Source organism: Suncus etruscus, chromosome 4 (assembly GCF_024139225.1).
Source record: "Suncus etruscus isolate mSunEtr1 chromosome 4, mSunEtr1.pri.cur, whole genome shotgun sequence".
NCBI lineage: Eukaryota > Metazoa > Chordata > Mammalia > Eulipotyphla > Soricidae > Suncus > Suncus etruscus.
The window spans coordinates 70241501-70259786 of NC_064851.1; the positions used below are offsets into that span (position 1 = coordinate 70241501).

General features: G+C 35.6%; 1 protein-coding gene and 1 non-coding gene across 2 annotated transcripts in view; one reads left to right on the plus strand and one right to left on the minus strand.

Annotated features, from left to right (window-relative positions):
* SIM1 (SIM bHLH transcription factor 1) overlaps positions 1-18286 on the minus strand; it is a 124004-nt gene that overhangs the window by 9000 nt on the left and 96718 nt on the right. The gene's annotated exons all lie outside the window — the stretch shown is intronic.
* On the plus strand, positions 3093-3199 carry LOC126008466 (U6 spliceosomal RNA). The gene has a single exon (XR_007495795.1). It is a non-coding gene; the product is annotated as a U6 spliceosomal RNA (small nuclear RNA).

Consider the following 18286-nt stretch of genomic DNA (forward strand, 5'->3'; position numbering starts at 1 on the left):
AAAAACAAAAATCAAAAGAATTAGTAAGAATCTGCCCCTCCAACTTCAAGACTAATTATACAGTATTAAATTGCAAAAATATATGGTATAGACATAAATATACCTACCGTATTTTCCAGCATATAAGACGACTTTTGAAACAAAAAAAAAAAAAAAAAACTCAACCGAAAATTGGGGCTCATCTTATACGCCGAGTATATCCCGAAAAATGTTTTAATATGCCGCTAAACAAAAATTGTCTGAATATTGCCACAAAAAGAATTTTCCAACTTGATCCTGCACCAATCACTGCAAGGCTGCTCGGACCGCCTCTCTAACTCAGCCAATCCAAGCAGGCTTTTTATGCATGCAAATAAGACAATGTTCTGGACCCGAATCTACACTGTCAAAAGTCTGCTCAGATTGGTCAGAGTCAGAGAGGGAGTCTATTACAGTATAACCTTTGAACCTTTACTTGTTGTGATTGGCTCACTGTGGTACATGAGCACAGGAACACATGCAGCAAATGCAGCACAGGAACGTTCTGTCTGATACAGTGAATATAGGCCTAAACCTATGTTTTAACTGCAAAATTAGGGGGTCGTTTTATACACCCAGTCATCTTATACTCCGGAAAATATGGTATTAACAAATAGTAATGGAAGTAATTGGATATTCCTAGACAGAAATAAAATGAACCTCTACATAAGTTTTTTATCTACCATAAAATTAACTCAGTCATATCAGGGACAAATATAAAAATTAAATGGCAGATTTTTAGAAAATAGGGAAAAAAATAAATATGAAAATTAATAAAAAGTTCTTAATTTTTTTGTATTTGGGGCCACACCCGGAGATGCTCAGGGAATACTTCTAGTTATGCACTCAGAAATCGCTCCTGGCTTGGGGGACCATTTGGGATGCCAGGAATTGAACTGAAGTTTGTCCTGGGTCAGCAGCGTGCAAGGCTCTATTGCTCTAGTCCCAAAAGTTCTTGAGTTCAATTTTTTAAAAAAAGCACAAAGCATATGAGAATAGTTTGATTAATTTAACTTAACTGAAATTGAGAATCTTCACTCTATAAAAGACCCTGTTTAATACAATGAAAAGATGATTGAGCTACTGAAAGGTATTTGCAAATTACATACAAAATAATCTAGAAGATACCAAAACATCACAATATAATATGTAAAAATAATGTGCAAGTCAAAAGACACACAAAAAGTGCTCCATATCACTAATCATCAGGAGATTCTAATCAAAACAACAATGAGGTACCATCTCATGCCACAGAGATTGACCCATCACAAAGAACAAGAACAAACAGTGCTGGCGGGGATGTGGGGAGAAAAGAACTCTCATTCTGCTGGAGGAAATGACATCTAGTCCAGCCTTTATGAAAAACAATATGAAGATTCCTAAAAAACTGGACACTGAGCTCCCATAGAATCCAGCTATACCACTCCTAGGGATATATCCTAAGAACACAAAAGCACAATACAAAAATGCTTTCTTCACACCTATATTCTTGCAGCACTATTTACAGTAACCAGGATCTGGAAAAAACCCAGATGCCTGAAAATAGATGAGTGGTTAATGAAATTGTGGTGTATATACACAATGGAATACTATACAGCTATAAAGAAAAGGAATACATGAAATTTTCTTATACATGGATGGACATGGAAACTATTATGCTGAGTGAAATAAGTCAGAGGGAGTAAGATAGACACAGAAGTCTCATTCATCTGTGGGATTTAAGAAAAATAAAGATATTACTATAATAACATCCAGAAACAATAGAGCTGGGGGCTGGAAGGACTGGCTCACGATCTGCTGCTTATCACAAAGAGTGGTGAATTCAGTTAGAAAAATAACTACGTACACTAACAACAATCATGACAATGGTAGTGAATGAAAGAAATAGAATGCCTGTCTCGAATACAGGCAGAGTGTGGGGAGGAAAATGGGGGAACTGATGGTGGGAATACTGATGAAGGGAGGTGTTCATTTTCATAACTGAAACCCAACTAAAAACATATTTATAATCACAGTCCTTAAGTAAAAATATTATTTAAAAAAAAAGATAAATATATAAATTATGGGCAAGAGACATGAAGAGAGATATCAACAGGTAGGTATTTAGTTAAAAATAACATGGAAATATCATTTATATTGGTATATATAGTTTGGTATATACAAATTATAGTCACAGATAAATTTCCCCAAATAGCTAGATTGGCTTAAAAAAGCAGAAGCAACATATCTCGGTAAAGATGCAGGAAAACAGAATTATTCCTATAGTGCTAGTGGAACTAGTACAGCCTCTCTGGAAAAAAAATAGATTGGTAGTTTATTAAAAATAAAGCAAAATAAAAAGCTGAATTGCACTATCTATTTTATGCAATTCTGGATGTTGCTTAAGAAAGATTATTTTCATGGTCCCCTGTGCCTGCCAGGGGCAATTTCTGAGCACAGAGCCACTAGCAATCCCTGAGCACTGCCGGGTATGACCCCAAAACCAAAAAAAAATATATATATATTTTCATAGAAAAGTCTCTATAAATGAATCTCTGTGGCTGTATTTTTCCACTTTTCATTAACTATTCCTTTTATTTAAAAAAAACATTGTTATTTATAAAATACATAAAATATAACATTTTCAATTTGTGCATTTTAAGTGTACAAATATTTAGTAGCACTAGTACATTCATATTAGTATATAACCATCACCACCATCCATCTCTAGGATTCTGAACTTGCAGAACTAAAACTATCTATTAAACTAAAACACCCTCAATTTTCTCCCACTCTTACTTCTGAAAATCTTTATTCTATTTTCTTTATCAGAGATTTTCTCTATATTCTAAAAGAGAAAACAAATAAACCCAGAAATTCCTAGCCTGCCTGAAAATGTGAGATTCAGTGACATTCTGTAACTCCAAGTTAATCATGTCACTGGCTTGCTTAAAAATTCTTCTATCTTTTTGTCTATGTATCAAATAACTGATAAGAGTATCTAAGTAAAGGAGAAGCTACAGGAAAGGCAAAAGAAAAAAAAATAGGAGACTAAAACACCATTCAGTATAAAAAAAGTAAAATATGAATTTTGAGTGCTGGCTTCGACAGCACATATACTAAAATTGGAACAATACAGAGAAGATTAGCATGGCCCCTGGGCAAGGATGACATGCAAATTCATAAAGCATTTCATATTTTCGCAATGAAGGCCTGAGCCAGCGACAAAAGCAATTGACTGGTTTAAATATATATATATATATATATATATATATATATATATATATATAAAAGTATATATATGATTTTTGAATAAGAAAAACTATGGAAGACTTACAAAACAGTTAACCAGTTATGTTCTATGACTAGATATCAACCTTCATACACCGATAATAATCACCCTTCTTTTTATACCTGACTAACAACATCGATCAAATATTAAGTCACAAGAATTCAGTGTCATTGTATACATGAAGCCATATAATTGAGTTAATTACAAATCATGGTGACTAAAATTTAAATTTCTATTAAAAAATAAAGTCTATGTGTATTTCACAAAGTAGTAGTACTTTAAATAACATCTGACAACAATGAATCCAAAATTAAAAGCCAAGTTTCTAAATAAAAAGCTCTTCCATTCTGAAAAAAAATGCTATGAATAACTGAAAAAATACAATATCTGAAAAAATACAGGCAAATACAAGTATAAACTATAAGATCTCTGAGAAAAGATGCACAAATACTGCATGTCTAGGCTTATGGAATATACCGCTTTTAATATCTAAGTTAATAAAGGATAAAATTAACTCAATTTAGAAGCTGGGGAATATAAAGTAAAAATGAAAAAAATATCAAGAGGAGTTCAACAACTGTTCACCCCAAAATAGTCTTTAAATATGTGAAAGATGTTTACCTTTTCTATTAGAATCCTATTATACCAACAGATTAATGAAGAATAAAAGCATGACAATTTATTGTTTAGGCAGAGTGCAGGGAAATGGGCTCTTCCGCTTGTTGTAGGTGGAAATACAAATTAAAACAATACTTATGGAGGGGAAGGGAATACCTAACAAAAACTACAATTTTCAACAAAAGGAACCAGAAGCCCAATCAGTATGCTCTGAAATATCAGGTGAGAGGGCATCATATATTGAACCTACTCTAAAATGACTCTGAAAAAAATAAGGGAAGTGGAGAAAAAATGATAAAGCAAATATGTCAACAGGTTAAGCATTGGTAAATGCAAGTTAAGTATATAAAAACACTTTATTATTCTTGAAACTTTTCCTTTATGTCTAAAATCATTTCAAAATAATGTTTAAATATTCTATATGGTAAATACATATATCATGTTTATCAAATGACTAGACAAGAATTTTTAAATTCCCCATAAAATGTGAACCTGCTCTAATAAAGCTAAAGATTATTATTTAATTCTTTGTTTTAATTACTATTTATTAATGCCTTGTGCATTAAAATGTGATTTTAAATTATTGACTGGGAATTCTAGCAGAAACAGCATTAATTATTTCTTATATAGAAAATCCTATTTCACTATCACAGGCTATGACTTCTACAAAAGAGCATTTCCCATGAACTGGACCTTGACTTCTGCATCAGCAAAACCACAGCATATCATCAATGTTATAGGATTGCCACAAAAATCAAATAAATGGAAGCATCAAAGCACTCTCAGAAATGCAAAAATGTTACTTTATATATGTATCATATATATATATATATATATATATATATATCCTTGGTCACTGACTTTCAATGGGTATAAATGAATGGTTCTCATAGTACCATGTTGTAAAAGTGATTATTTATGTTGACTATTTTGTAAAGTTATTTATTTTCAGTTGTATCCTGCAGACATATGGATAAAATAATAAATCATTCTCTGACTCCAATTGCAAAAAAATAGGTCAATAATGGTCCACTGGGACATTTTGTCCAAATGCTCAGACTTTTTAAGCTAAAATACAACAGTTTTTATCATTTAAACTTTTGATGTAAAGCCCTAAACTATGTTTTAAGGGTGGAAAAACAATCATAACCAGTTAGAATAATGCAGGTTTTGTATATAAATGTTTCTCGTTGTGATAATTAAATTCTATAAACATTTTAGTAACAATGGCATATTCTTTGTTCCATAAAAATTAATAATATTTTCCGATAGTTAAAACTAAGATTTAATTATTTAGTTACCTCTATTAATTATATTACATTTGTCAAATGACAAAAATTCAATGAAAATTAATTTTGGGTTAATTTTATTAAAACCTATTTTGTTAGAAAATTAACTAAATATTATTCTGAATAGTCTGTACCTTAATTTTTCTTATTTATTACCTAAATTATTTTGTTTTCAAAATAGGCATTTGGGTTGGCAAATTTGAAACTTTGTTCAGATCCATCAGATGAAAGATGCCCTTCTACAAGTGTTTGTAATTATGGTGCTTAAATAAAGATATTATTCAAAGAAACAAAAATAAAGAAACATGTCCTTGTTCTGACTAAATCAGAAATCAAATGGCACCCATCAAAGGTGTACTAAACCTTTTTTTAGGCAGGCAAAAAATCTTGGTGAATGCCAGAGTGGATGTCAAATGACATTCTCACTCCCCAGTTCCTTAGTGGGACTCAGTTCATCAGTTTATTATCATTCTTTCTTGGAGAATCTGATATATCAACTGATAAGATCTGAGACACAGTTAATACACCTAATGGGAAAAGTATACACTAACTCACTTTATGATTTCTTCTAATATTTATTGAGCACCTATTTGCAAAACAATATTCCAGGTAATATGATAACTACCCACTTTCATTATTCAAATTAGGACTATAAATAATGAACAGAATATAGCCATAATGCAAGCTAAAGATGGCAAGAAGCTGAGAATCAGAGGGGAAAAGTATGTATTTTAAGAATAAAAGATAAGGGCTGAAGAGATCTTGCAGTGGTTGGGCGTTTGCCTTGCACATGGCTGACCCAAGATGGACCTCAATTCGATGCCCCAGAGTCCCATGTGGTCCCCCAAGCCAGGAGCTATTTCTGAACACATAATACATTTCTGAGCATCACCAGGTATGACCCAAAAACCAAAAAAGAAAAAGAATAAAAGATGAAAGCCATTGTTCTTTTTATCTTAGTTGCTGAAGAAGAGATAATTAAGACACAATGACTGATTAAGAGACATCATTGACTGAGAGACAATTTACTCAAAGATCTGTGCTAACAGCCATAGCAATAATAAAAACTACTATTTCAAATAATTATTATGTGCTACTCTGTATGCAGAGATCCCACAGGCATTATCTTATTAAATGCTAACATCTTAAAAGTATAGATAATCCTTTTCCAGAAACAGCTCACTGAAGGTCAGAAAAGAATTTGCCCAAGGTCACAAGTGTGAAGTTCAAGAGAAAAGATGCCATTTCAGAGCCTTTTTCTAACACAAAGGCTTAGATTACTAGGGCAGCAGTATCCTATCCTCTAAACAGGAGTGAATTCCAGAACCATATTTGATTGTAAAAAGAGGGTATTCTCCCACCTTGGCACTCCTGTGGAGCATTTTCATACACCCTTGGGTGTTGTTCTCCCATTACCGAAATTCCCTTCTCCCATAGTTACACCCACAGATATTCTTCTTTTGATAACTCCTAAGATTCATTCCAGCATATTTTAAACAGGTGCTCTGAATTCATCAGGATATGGAGCAACAATCCAACTCAGGAAAAATTCCAGATGTTCCAACAATAAAAGATAGTTATCTATTTTTATTCTGGCAGTTTATTGAGGTTTTTATCATTTTTAGCTGTAAAATATATAAAGAGAGCCTCTTATGGTAAAGTCCTGTTTTCCATGAAAAACTTTCACTCTATCAGGCTTGAGCAGATTTCCTCTTGATTTGTGTTTGAACCATGAGAAAAAAACATCACAGATGCAGCCTGCATTGTACTAAGAACATATGCATGCTTTTAAATCACTTTTATCTTACTTTTAACTAATGTAACCCTGAAACATAAAATATGTCCTTTTTTTCATTCACTGTTATGGGAAGAACAGATGGTAAAAGGGTTAGATTAAAGTAATACAGCATGTCCATTAAAAAACCCCCACTGCTGGGGTGCTTCCCTCAAACAGGAGTCGTGTTTACTATAAAGAATGTCTTTGGCTTACACATATTGAAGATTGCTGAGGGTTTTCTCAAAGATAAACATAAGGTTAGAAAAAAAAAAAACTCATGTCAGAATCAAATACATTTTAACATAACAATTATGCAAGCTATTTATTTATCTGAGAGGCTGACTGGAAACACGTGCCTGTTCGAATATAACTAAATAACCACCAAATAATAGAGCTCACTTACAACTTGAAAACTGTTAGTGCTTTGGAGCAACTGGCTGAAAAATGCAGACCATCAATAAAAACGTATTCTTTATGTTCCTACCAGTTATTTTACTGTCACTTCATTTTAAACTTATTAATAAAAAGTTAGATGATTATGCACAAATATATATATGATTTAAAAGTATTTCTGGGAATGGAGCAACAGTCCAGTGGGTATGGATCCTTGCTTTTCGCAGTCAACCCATGTTCAATTCTCAAAAGCAAATATATAGTCATCAGTGCTCCACCAGGAGTGGTCCTTGAACACAGATCCAGGAGTCACCCCAGATCATCCAGGAATGAGCCCAAAACAAGCCAAAAATACCTTAATATATATAATATTTATACATAATTTAATATATATCTACAAAATTATGACAAACAGCACAAAAATGTGAGTTTTTACATGAAATTCAGTTTAACTAGATACTTTAAAATATAAATTTTAAACAATTTCAAGAAACATTAGGATACTATCAGAATACCCATGACATTTTTCAAAGAAATAGACCAAGCACTCCTGAAATATTCATATGGAGCAATAAATCTCTCTGAATAGTTAAAGAAGTCTGGGAGAAAAGAAGATGGAAGGCATCGTTTTCCTCAACTTCAAACTGTACTACAAAGCAACAGTAATTAAAACAGTGTGCTGTTGAAATAAAAATAGACCCTCAGATTAATGGAATAGAATTGATTATCAAGTGACAGACCTTCAGGTATCTGATCATTTAATTTTCAAAAAATGAGAAAAAAATCATGAAGTGGAGTAAGGAAATCCTCGTCAATACGTGGTGCTAGAAAAACAGGTCAACTAGGGAATGCCGTCTAGTCCAATCTTTATGAAAAGCGATATGGAGATTCCTCCAAAAACTGGAAATTGAGCTCCCATATGACCCAGCTGTACCACTCCTAGGGATATACCCTAGGAACACAAAAATACAATACAAAAATCCCTTCCTCACACCTATATTCATTGCAGTGCTATTTACAATAGCCAGATTCTGGAAACATCCAAGATGCCCTTCAGCAGATGAATGGCTAAAGAAACTGTGGTACATATACACAATGGAATATTATGCAGCCATCAGGAGAGATGAAGTCATGAAATTTTCCTACACATGGATGTACATGGAATCTATTATACTGAGTAAAATAAGTCAGAGAGAGAGAGAAAGATGCAGAATAGTCTCACTCATCTATGAGTTTTAAGAAAAATAAAAGACATTTTTGCAATAATCCTCAGAGACAAAAGAGATGAGGGCTGAAAAGTCCAGCTCACAACATGAAGCTCACCACAGAGTGATGAGTACAGTTAGAGAAATAACTACATTGAGAACTATCATAACAATGTGAATGAATGAGAGAAGTAGAAAGGCAGGGGAGGCAGGGGAAGAGGGAGATTCGGGACATTGGTGATGGGAATGTTGCATTGGTGAAGGGGGTTGTTCTTTACATGACTGAAACCCAACTACAATCATATTTGTAATCAAATGGCTTAAAAAAGATATTAATAAAAAAGAAAGTTTAATAAAAGCTATATTCATAAAAATAAACTCAAACTTCTTTATAATATCATTCACAAGTCAAATCAGGTGTGTTAATTACCTGAATCCATAAGATAAATAAAAGAAATTGTAGAAAGAGCTCTCTATGATACTGAAACTAAAGGCATCTTTAAAGATGAAACACCAAACGAATGGAAGCAAAGATAAACAAGTGGGACTACATTATTTAAGGAACTTCTTAACCTCAAAAGAAACAATGACCTGGATACCAAAAACAGTCCTCAGAATGTTTACTAATCCAGCCCTTCTGAAAAACAGTACAGATATTCTTAAATTATCTAGGAATTGAGATTCCATTTGATCCAGCAACTCTACTTATTGAAACATTCCCCAAGGGCCCAAAAACAATATTGAGAAAAAATATTTGCACCCTATGTTCCTTGCTGCACTATTCAGAATAGCCAAAACCTGGAATCAGCCTGTGTCCAGGAATAAATGATTGAGTAAAGGAACATGGTACATATATACAATGGAATACTACTTATCCATAAAAAATAGTGTATCCATATACACAATTTGCAGTTATATAGAGGGACCTAGAGAGTATCATGCTAAGTGAAGTTTGTCAGAGGGAGACAGACCAAGAGTTATTTCATATGCAGAATACACAAAAACATAATGATGGAATAATGAATATTCAAAGACAATAGAAAAAAAGCATGTAAGTACTGGTATTCAGTAGGAAACACATCATTCAAGGGGGCTAGGAAATAGGACAGAGAAGGGGAAATGCCTATGGTGGAAGGATGTGTTCAACCTGGAGGAAGGGGTGGTGTTGTGTATAAAACCCTATTTAAAAACAGTACTGTAAACAGTGCAAAAATACATTTAAAAAAAAAAGTACCTCTCAGGAGTATTATCTCACACACCACTGAGACTGACCCATTACGAAGAACAAGAACAAACAGTGCTGGCAGGAATGTGGGGACAAAATAACTCTTATTCACTGCCGGTGGGACGTCAGGGGCGTCCACAAGCCGGGAGCAATTTCTGAGCACGTAGACAGGAGTGACCCCTGAGCATCACCGGGTGTGGCCCCCAAAACAAAAACAAACAAAAACAAAAGTTAAATATTTGGTGATGTCTTCATTTTAGAAATTGCTAGAATTAGCTTCTCAAGATGTATTTTGAAGGCTGTTAACAAGATATCTGTTCATTGTTCTTACAATTTGCTCCACATATAGTAAATTAATTGTTTATTATATTATTACTTTTATGCTATTGTTTTAAATTTTAATAAATATTCCCATTATTTTATTTTTAAAAAAATATGATAAAAATAAACATCTGGTAAGAAACCTTTTAGACCTGTAAGTGTGCTGATCCATTTCAAGAAAGAGAAAAATGAAATTTTTTTTTTAATATGCCTTCAAGTGTGATCTTAAATGGTATGGGCCTTCTCTTAAGTCACCTTTATAACTACAACAGTGTTCCTGGCATTTGGTTCACTCATTTTTCTCACAGAGAAGTCACTTATAAACATCTTATTAGCTGTCAAAGTTACATGCAACTGGAAGTAAATCAGCACTTCGGCCGGAGGGCAGGGTTACCTTCAATTAACTCTATGAGGAATCTTCCATAGTATTTCTTATTGAGAGAGTTGTTCTCATCCCATGAAATCCACAAGTCACAGACATTTGCAAAGCAAGTCTTATAGTATTTAATTTCTTCGCACTGAAGATTATAAGCAGGACTAAACATAAACTAAGTATTTATGCAGTGGCATATAGAGCTATCAATGATCAAGATAATCTCAATTTGCATAAAAATATAGAAACAGTTCTAATCCATTAGAAAAACTTGATTTGTCCAGGACCAGTAGTTCTAGTTTATGTCAATCTTTTACATGATATGCTTCAGACATAAGCCATAGCATTTTTTTTGGGGGGGGGGCCACACCTGGTGACGCTCAGGGGTTACTCCTGGCTATGCGCTCAGAAGTCGCTCCTGGCTTGGGGGACCATATGGGACGCCGGGGGATCGAACCGTGGTCCGTCCAAGGCTAGCACAGGCAAGGCAGGCACCTTACCTCTAGCGCCACCGCCCGGCCCCAGCCATAAGCATTTTTATCCTATCATCAATGCTCTGATTTCTCACATCTAAGTGGCAGATTAGATAGACTTAATTATATAGGTGTGGATGGTACCTCCTGCTCTGGTCCCACACTGCAGCTTTGTTTGGTCTTTTACTGGTTTATTCTAATTCTATATATAGGTCTACATACCCTACTTTCTCTTAGCAATAACATAAACTGGTCTAAAAAACTGAGAAATGGGCAAGGGTATGAATATCCTTTAACATGCTGAAAGAGATGTATCAAATATTTTTATTTTGTGAAAAGTAAGGTTTGCCATCAAGCTAATCAACATCAAGCTGGTGTCTACATATAGAAGGGTTACTTCGAAGTTGAGCACAATAAAACTATAAATAAAAATTATAATTGCATAATCCACTGAATAATATATATAAAAATATTCACCTTCCAGGAATCTTCTTATTCCAGAAAAATGACATTACACAATAACATGCTAAAGAAAAGACTTAAAATCCTATGTGAGAACAAAGAGTTAAAACAGTCTAGATGTTTCACCCTGAACATTTTGTTATAGTGACTTGACTTAGCTTCAGTTTATCGGACATTGACCATTCTAACTGCAACTTTGAATCCCATCCTTGGAACCCAGCGGTTTTTCTACACCCAGCAACAGGAATCAAAACTTCCATGGAGAGACCATAATGCCACCTTGGTACTGACTTGCTCCAGAGTGGGTTCCTATAACAACCTGTTGACCAGGAAACAACAATAACTTGCTTTCAGGTCAAATTTCCCTGCCTCATCACCTAACAGTGTGATGAAATCAGAAGGCCACTCATGACACCCCTGCTTTGACATAGGATCTGTGCAAAAACCAAGATCTCTAATTACAGAAGCTTGACAGCAACAACTATGATTAAGTAGAAATTCTCCTGAGACCATGAAGAAAAACCTTGGGTTTGGACTAATAAGTACACCAGAGCCTTAGTCGGTCTTATGGACAGGAATGCTTCGTGGATAGATACACCCTGTTTTTTAGGCCAATGTTTTTCTGTGGCTATGCAAAAAATAAAAAATAAAAAGCCGCTGCCTTCCCCTTTTAACACTTTGGTTTCTATCTTCTAGGTAGCAGCTCCCTCCTTTGTTATTGAACTTTAGGACATGAATTTCTTTGTTTTACCTCATATTTCTGTGTCTCTTTCTACAAATTGAGAAAAGAAAAAAAATAAAAGAGGCTTGGGCACTGGGGCTAAGTGGTCTTAGGTCCATTATAGGTCAGAAACTAAATACCCAAGCCAAAGTCAACATAGAAATAACAATTTAAAATTAAAATGGGCCTGTTACCACTGGTAGGCAAGAAAGCTAAGGGTGGTGGTATGAGATGCATGATGGAAACATTGGAGGGAGTCAACACTAGTGGTGGGAATAGTCCTAATTCATTGTCACTGTATGCCTGAATTTCTAATACAAAGAAGTTGTAATTTACAAAGGTCTCAATAAAAATTTAATAAAAATCTAGATGTCCTGAATATATCCAAATTTAACTTTTTTAATTCTAAGAGATTCCCATTTTGGTAGCTTAAGTTGGAGTATGTGCTGTCAAATATAGCATTATTAATGTTAGTTTTTTTTTATTTATTTATTTTGGTTTTTGGGTCACACCCAGCAGTGCTCAGGCGTTACTCAGGCTCTACGCTCAGAAATCGCTCTGGCAGGTCAGGGGACCATGTGTGATGACAGGATTTGAACCACCGTTCATTCTGCATGCAAGGCAAACACCCTACCTCTATGCTACCTCTCTAGCCCCATTAATTATTTTTAATAAATGGGTTATCAATTTTGTTGAAAATTGATTTCCTGGCATATTCTGATGATAAATTTAGGCATTCACTCACATGGGTACACGACTACAAATACTAGCTATGCATCCATAAAGCCAAAGCAGTCGTTTCTCAACTGAATTTAAGAATGCATCATTCCTGGCCAATTTCATTTCTAACATTAATTTTCCCCCAGATTGAAATAATCTACATTATTAAACAGAAAAGTATTTCTTGAGGGGTTTTTTGTTTTCTTTTTGTTTTTGACAAAAAAACTAACTACCTCTAACTGGTAGAGGTGATCAGGGGGTTTACTCCTAGAGCAGCCATCCACCCCAAAAATCACTCCAGGCATGCTTGGGAGGATATATGGAAAGACCAAAGATCAAACCTGGTTAGCTACATGTAAGGGAAATGCACTATCTGCTGTGCTATTGCTCTGTCCCTGACATAGATGTCTTTCACTTGAATTTATATTATATCTAGGGAGATTCAGCTACTGTTTGGTGATGTGTAGAATTTGAAAAGGCTTGAACATGCATAGTCTTCAAGGTACCTTCAAGTAAGGAAAAGGGTATTTGTCGGACAGGAGTTTACCAGTGCAATGGGTGAGGTAGACACAAAGATATAAACTGGTTTACAGATAGAGACTAGATCTTATACTACAACAAAATGACCTTTTCTATCAGTTATTAAGTGTGAATAGAGTAGAAGGTATTGGTCATAATAAAAACTGTGTTTCTCTCCCTTCAGAAATTCCTTTATCCCCTCATCCCCCAATCCTGATCCATTACCTGTCCTTATTTAACCCTCTTTATCCTCAGTTATTAAACCCATTATATACCAAGACCATACCTCCTGCTCTAATAAACCACCACCAAGCTCCAAACCAAAAGGACACCCTCCTAGCCCCCATATCACATGCATCAGCAAGAAACTACAGCTAACACACTGCTGACTCATACTTTATGGCCCTTCTTACTTACCCTCCTAATTGTGGACTGTCGCATGCTACCAATTCAGCCACAGAAGGACCCAGCCCAAGGACACTTCCCTCGTGGCTACGAATTACTTCACAAATCCAACAAGACACGAATGTGATGAAAAAGTGCACTGGATCCACCCACAAGAATATCTCAAAAGACTCAATGGGGAAACCTATATTTCTTTTATGTGTTTAATGTCTCCATAATAATACATAATACATAATAATAATACATTCTAGTCTGTTTATTCCAAAAGTAAGTTAACCTCATAAACAGCATTGTTTGGGGTTTTTGGGGGGGGGTTGTTTGTTTTTGGGGTTGTTGTTTTGTTTGTTTGTTTTTTTTTTGGTTTTTGGGTCACACCGGGCAGCACTCAGGGTTTACTTCTGGCTCTACACTCAGAAATTGCTCCTGTCAGGCTCAGGTGACCATATGGGATACCGGGATTTGACTATTGAAATGGACTGGTTTTCTGAAAATGACCATTGGCTTGAATTTGGATTTCGACTTTAAAAACTTCGAACTGAACTTTTACAACTCTGAACATCCAAAAGCGCCCTGTAAAGGTGTGGCCGAAAACTTGCTTGCTAAGTGCCGCCTGGAGGGGAAAAGCGGCGATAAGCTCCTATCGGCCCAGAAGCAGGAATGCCTCAGCTCTCAGCTCAGCTCAGTCTCAGCTTTGCTCCGTGGCAAGCCTGGAGTCCACCCTCCAAATCAGAAAGGTGAAACAGCATAATCGAACTGGCTGCGGACCTGAAACTATGGAAGGAAGCCACATGGTGAGATCAGTGTGGGACAAATTAATCATCTGGACTTATGATTTTAAGTGTAGGGACTAAGCAGGTAGTCATATATTTCACTCATAGTTGGTGATGGGATAAGTTTTAGTGAGTTAGTGGTTAAAAAAAAATAGGGAGGTAATACAGCTTAGCCCAACTAAAACATCTAATTTCTAACTGCCTGCATCTTTGTCTTAAGTCATTTTCTTTATAATTTAAATGTGTTTTGTTGTCTTTCATAGTTAATATTTTCAATTGCAAAATGTTTTACTGTGTGTATTTTAATGTACTTAGCCTGTTTTTAAAATGTAAGTTATGCATTTATGCTTTAGTACTTGTGTGTAGGGAAGGTTAATAGGAACAGGAAGTTCCCCCAATATAGTTTAAAAGTATAGGAACATAAAAGTTCCGAAATAGTGCTTGGTAAAAAAGCATTAATAGAATTTTAAGTTACAGGTGTATAGTATATTTTGCACAAATGTTATGTTTTTGAAAAGGGCTGGTATATTAATTTTCACTCTATTACGCTGGTGCATGAAAATATTAACCCACCTTTGGCTAAAGGTGGAGTCAGAATTACAAAAGGGTCTTTATATTTCAGAAAAGGGGGAAATGTAGGTGTACCTATCTGAGACCCACCCATTTCTGGGAGGGGTCTTGGGAACTGGATATTAGGTGTTACCTTACCTGCAAGACCCGGCCCATTCCTGGGAGGGGTCTTGGAAAAGTTAGATAAGCCTTGGACCAAGGGGATTTGCCCTTTCTGCGCTGCTGGGCGCTCTGGCTTTTGGGCCTCTGTGTTCTGGTCTTTGACCAGCATGGAGCCCAAAGGGAAGATGGCTAACAGAAGATAAGACACAGGGCTAGCAAAGTATTGCTGTGCTTGAAAGGTTATGAGTAGGCCACACACATGTGGTAGATAGGGCATGAATAAAGTTGTTGCTTCCTGAATTTCTCACCCCCTCCCCCCAGGGCCCGATTAACCAGGCGTGGCCCTGAAGACCTGCCGGGTGTGGGGGGAATCTTGTTCACCTGGACTAAGTGGTCAGCCCAGGGGTCCTATGGCTAGCTCTCCTGCCCAGAGCCCCCATCATACCAGTCAAAGGCCCACAAAATCCTGGCATGCGGAGTGTTCTGAGCCCAGCCGAGCCTCTGTAGTTTTTGGATGCCTTACCACCATGCTATCTCTCCGGCCCCAACAGCATTGTTTTTTGATGCCTTTTTAAAATGTAACTTTATTTCTTTCTTCTATTATATATGTATACGTGTGTGTGTGTGTGTGTATTCTTTTTCTCTTTCTCTCTCCAACCTCACCTGTTTTAGTTCTGTTTGGTACAAAAACCTACAGGAAAAGTCTTGCCTGGGATAAAAGTTCAGGTCAAAATCAGGGCACAGAGATTGTGCAGACTATTATTCTCACCTCCAAATCCACCAGCAATATAATATGTCACCATATTCTTTTGCATATGCACTCTAAATAAAGGGAAATGTTATACAAAGAAACAAGTTATTATTTACTAAGGATAAGAACCCATAGTTTTTATAATACAGGCTCGCCTCTCACTCTGAATATATGTCATGTGGACCCAACTTAGACTCCATGTGATTGAACAGCAACCATCCAACCCAGAAACCCAGATCCCTGACGTGGAACCAACACAGGTTCCAGCAACAGCACCAGGAACCAAACTCCTCCTGGGGAAACTCCAAATGCCGTCCCGGCAGCAACTTGCACCAGTTTTAACATGACATCCTGAGGAAATGGCAAAAACTTGAGCTAAGAGAGGGCTCCCCTATCTCATCATCTAACAGTATGATACAATCAGGAGACATGTCATACTTTGCTCTATGCAAAAACCAAAATTGCTAACTACAGAAGACTGACTTTGACAAACAAAGACTGAATAGAACCTATCAAGGGACAAATGAGAAAGTTCCTAGACTAGGCCTCGGCCTAGGATTCATACAAAAACCAAGATCTCTAATACCAGAGGTCTGACTTTGACAACTGTAACTGAGCAGAAATTCTGGAACCATGCTAAAAAACTATACCCTAGGCTCTGTCCTAGGCTCTAGCTAAAATCAAGTCCACTAATTACAGAAGACTGATTACAACAAGAGTGATGAAACAGAACTCCTAGAACTGTAAAGAAAAACGCTCTCTAGCCTTCGCCCTATGATCTACACCAGGGGTCCTCAAACTTTTAAACAGGGGGCTAGTTCACTATCTCTCAGACCATTGGAGGGTCTGACTATAGTAAAAACAAAACTTATGAACGAATTCTTATGCACACTGCATATATCTTATTTTGCAATGAAGAAACAAAACAGATACAAATACAATATGTGGCCCAAGGGCCATAGTTTGAGGACCACTGAAATAACAATATCACCAGCTATAGAGGCGGGATGTCATCCACATCTGAGCAGAAAGTCTTCTGGCACAATAAAAAGACCTTGGGATGTGTAAATGAGTGAGTATGGACCTGTAGTTGTTCCATGGCAGTATACTTCAAGGGCAGAGAAACCCTATCTCTTAGGTCAAAGAAATTCACGTTCTAATTTCCCTAATATTTACTATGCCTATGCAAAAATAAGAAGAAAGAAAGAAGAAAGAAAAAAGAAAAAAAAAAGAAAGAAAAAAGAAAGAAAGAAAGAAGAAAGAAAGAAAGAAGAAAGAAAGAAAGAAAGAAAGAAGAAAGAAAGAAAAAGAAAGAAAGAAAGAAAGAAGAAAGAAAGAAAGAAAGAAAGAAGAAGAGAAAGAAAAGAAGAAGAAGAAAAGAAAGAAAGAAAAAAGAAAGAAAGAAAGAAAGAAGAAAGAAGAAGGAAGAGAAGAAAGAGGAAGGAAGAAGAAGAAGAAGGAAAGAAGGAAGGAAAGGAAGGAAGAAAGAAAGAAAGAAAGAAAGAAAGAAAGAAAGAAAGAAAAAAGAAAGAAAGAAGAAAGGAAAGAAAAAAGAAGAAAAGAAAGAAAAAGAAAGAAAGGAAAGAAAAGAAAGAAAAGAAAAAGGAAGAAAGAAAGAAAGAAAGAAAGAAAGAAAGAAAGAGAAGAAAAAGAGAAAGAAAGAAAGAAAAAAGAAAGAAAGAAAGAAAGAAAGAAAGAAAGAAAGAAAGAAAGAAAGAAAGAAAAGCCTTTTTTAAAAAATTGCTGGTCTTGTTTTGTATTTGTTTTTTGTTTGTTTATTTGTTTCTTTGTAGCTGATGGTTTTGGGGTTTGTTTTATTCTTTTTTTCTTTTGGTACTTCTGTTGTTACTCCTTTATTGTTTTGGAGTTTTTTTGTCTTGTTTTGTTTTGTTACCTTTTCCTTCTTTTTTTCCTTTCTTCTTCCAAATGGATATTTACCACACCTAGACGGACTCCTCCCATATCTTTTCTTATATCTCCAATAGAGCCACATTACCTTTATCAGTCTCATAATTGGAGGGAGAAAATAGATGGTACCAAGATTAGAGAGTTGTATGTATGCTCATTCGGTGGAAATAAAAAATGATCAAACTTGAATACCAAATCCAAAGTCAATGACAACAGAATCAGTACCCATTCTACAACAAGCTATACAAGGTGAGAACAGTTGTGCAAGCATTACCTGTTGCATTAGCATTATGGGGGGCGGGGGGTAAAAGAGGGAGAAGTGGATGCATGCTGGGAGCAGGGGTGCAGGGAAGACAACACTGATGGTGGGAATGCCCCTCATTCATTATCACTAT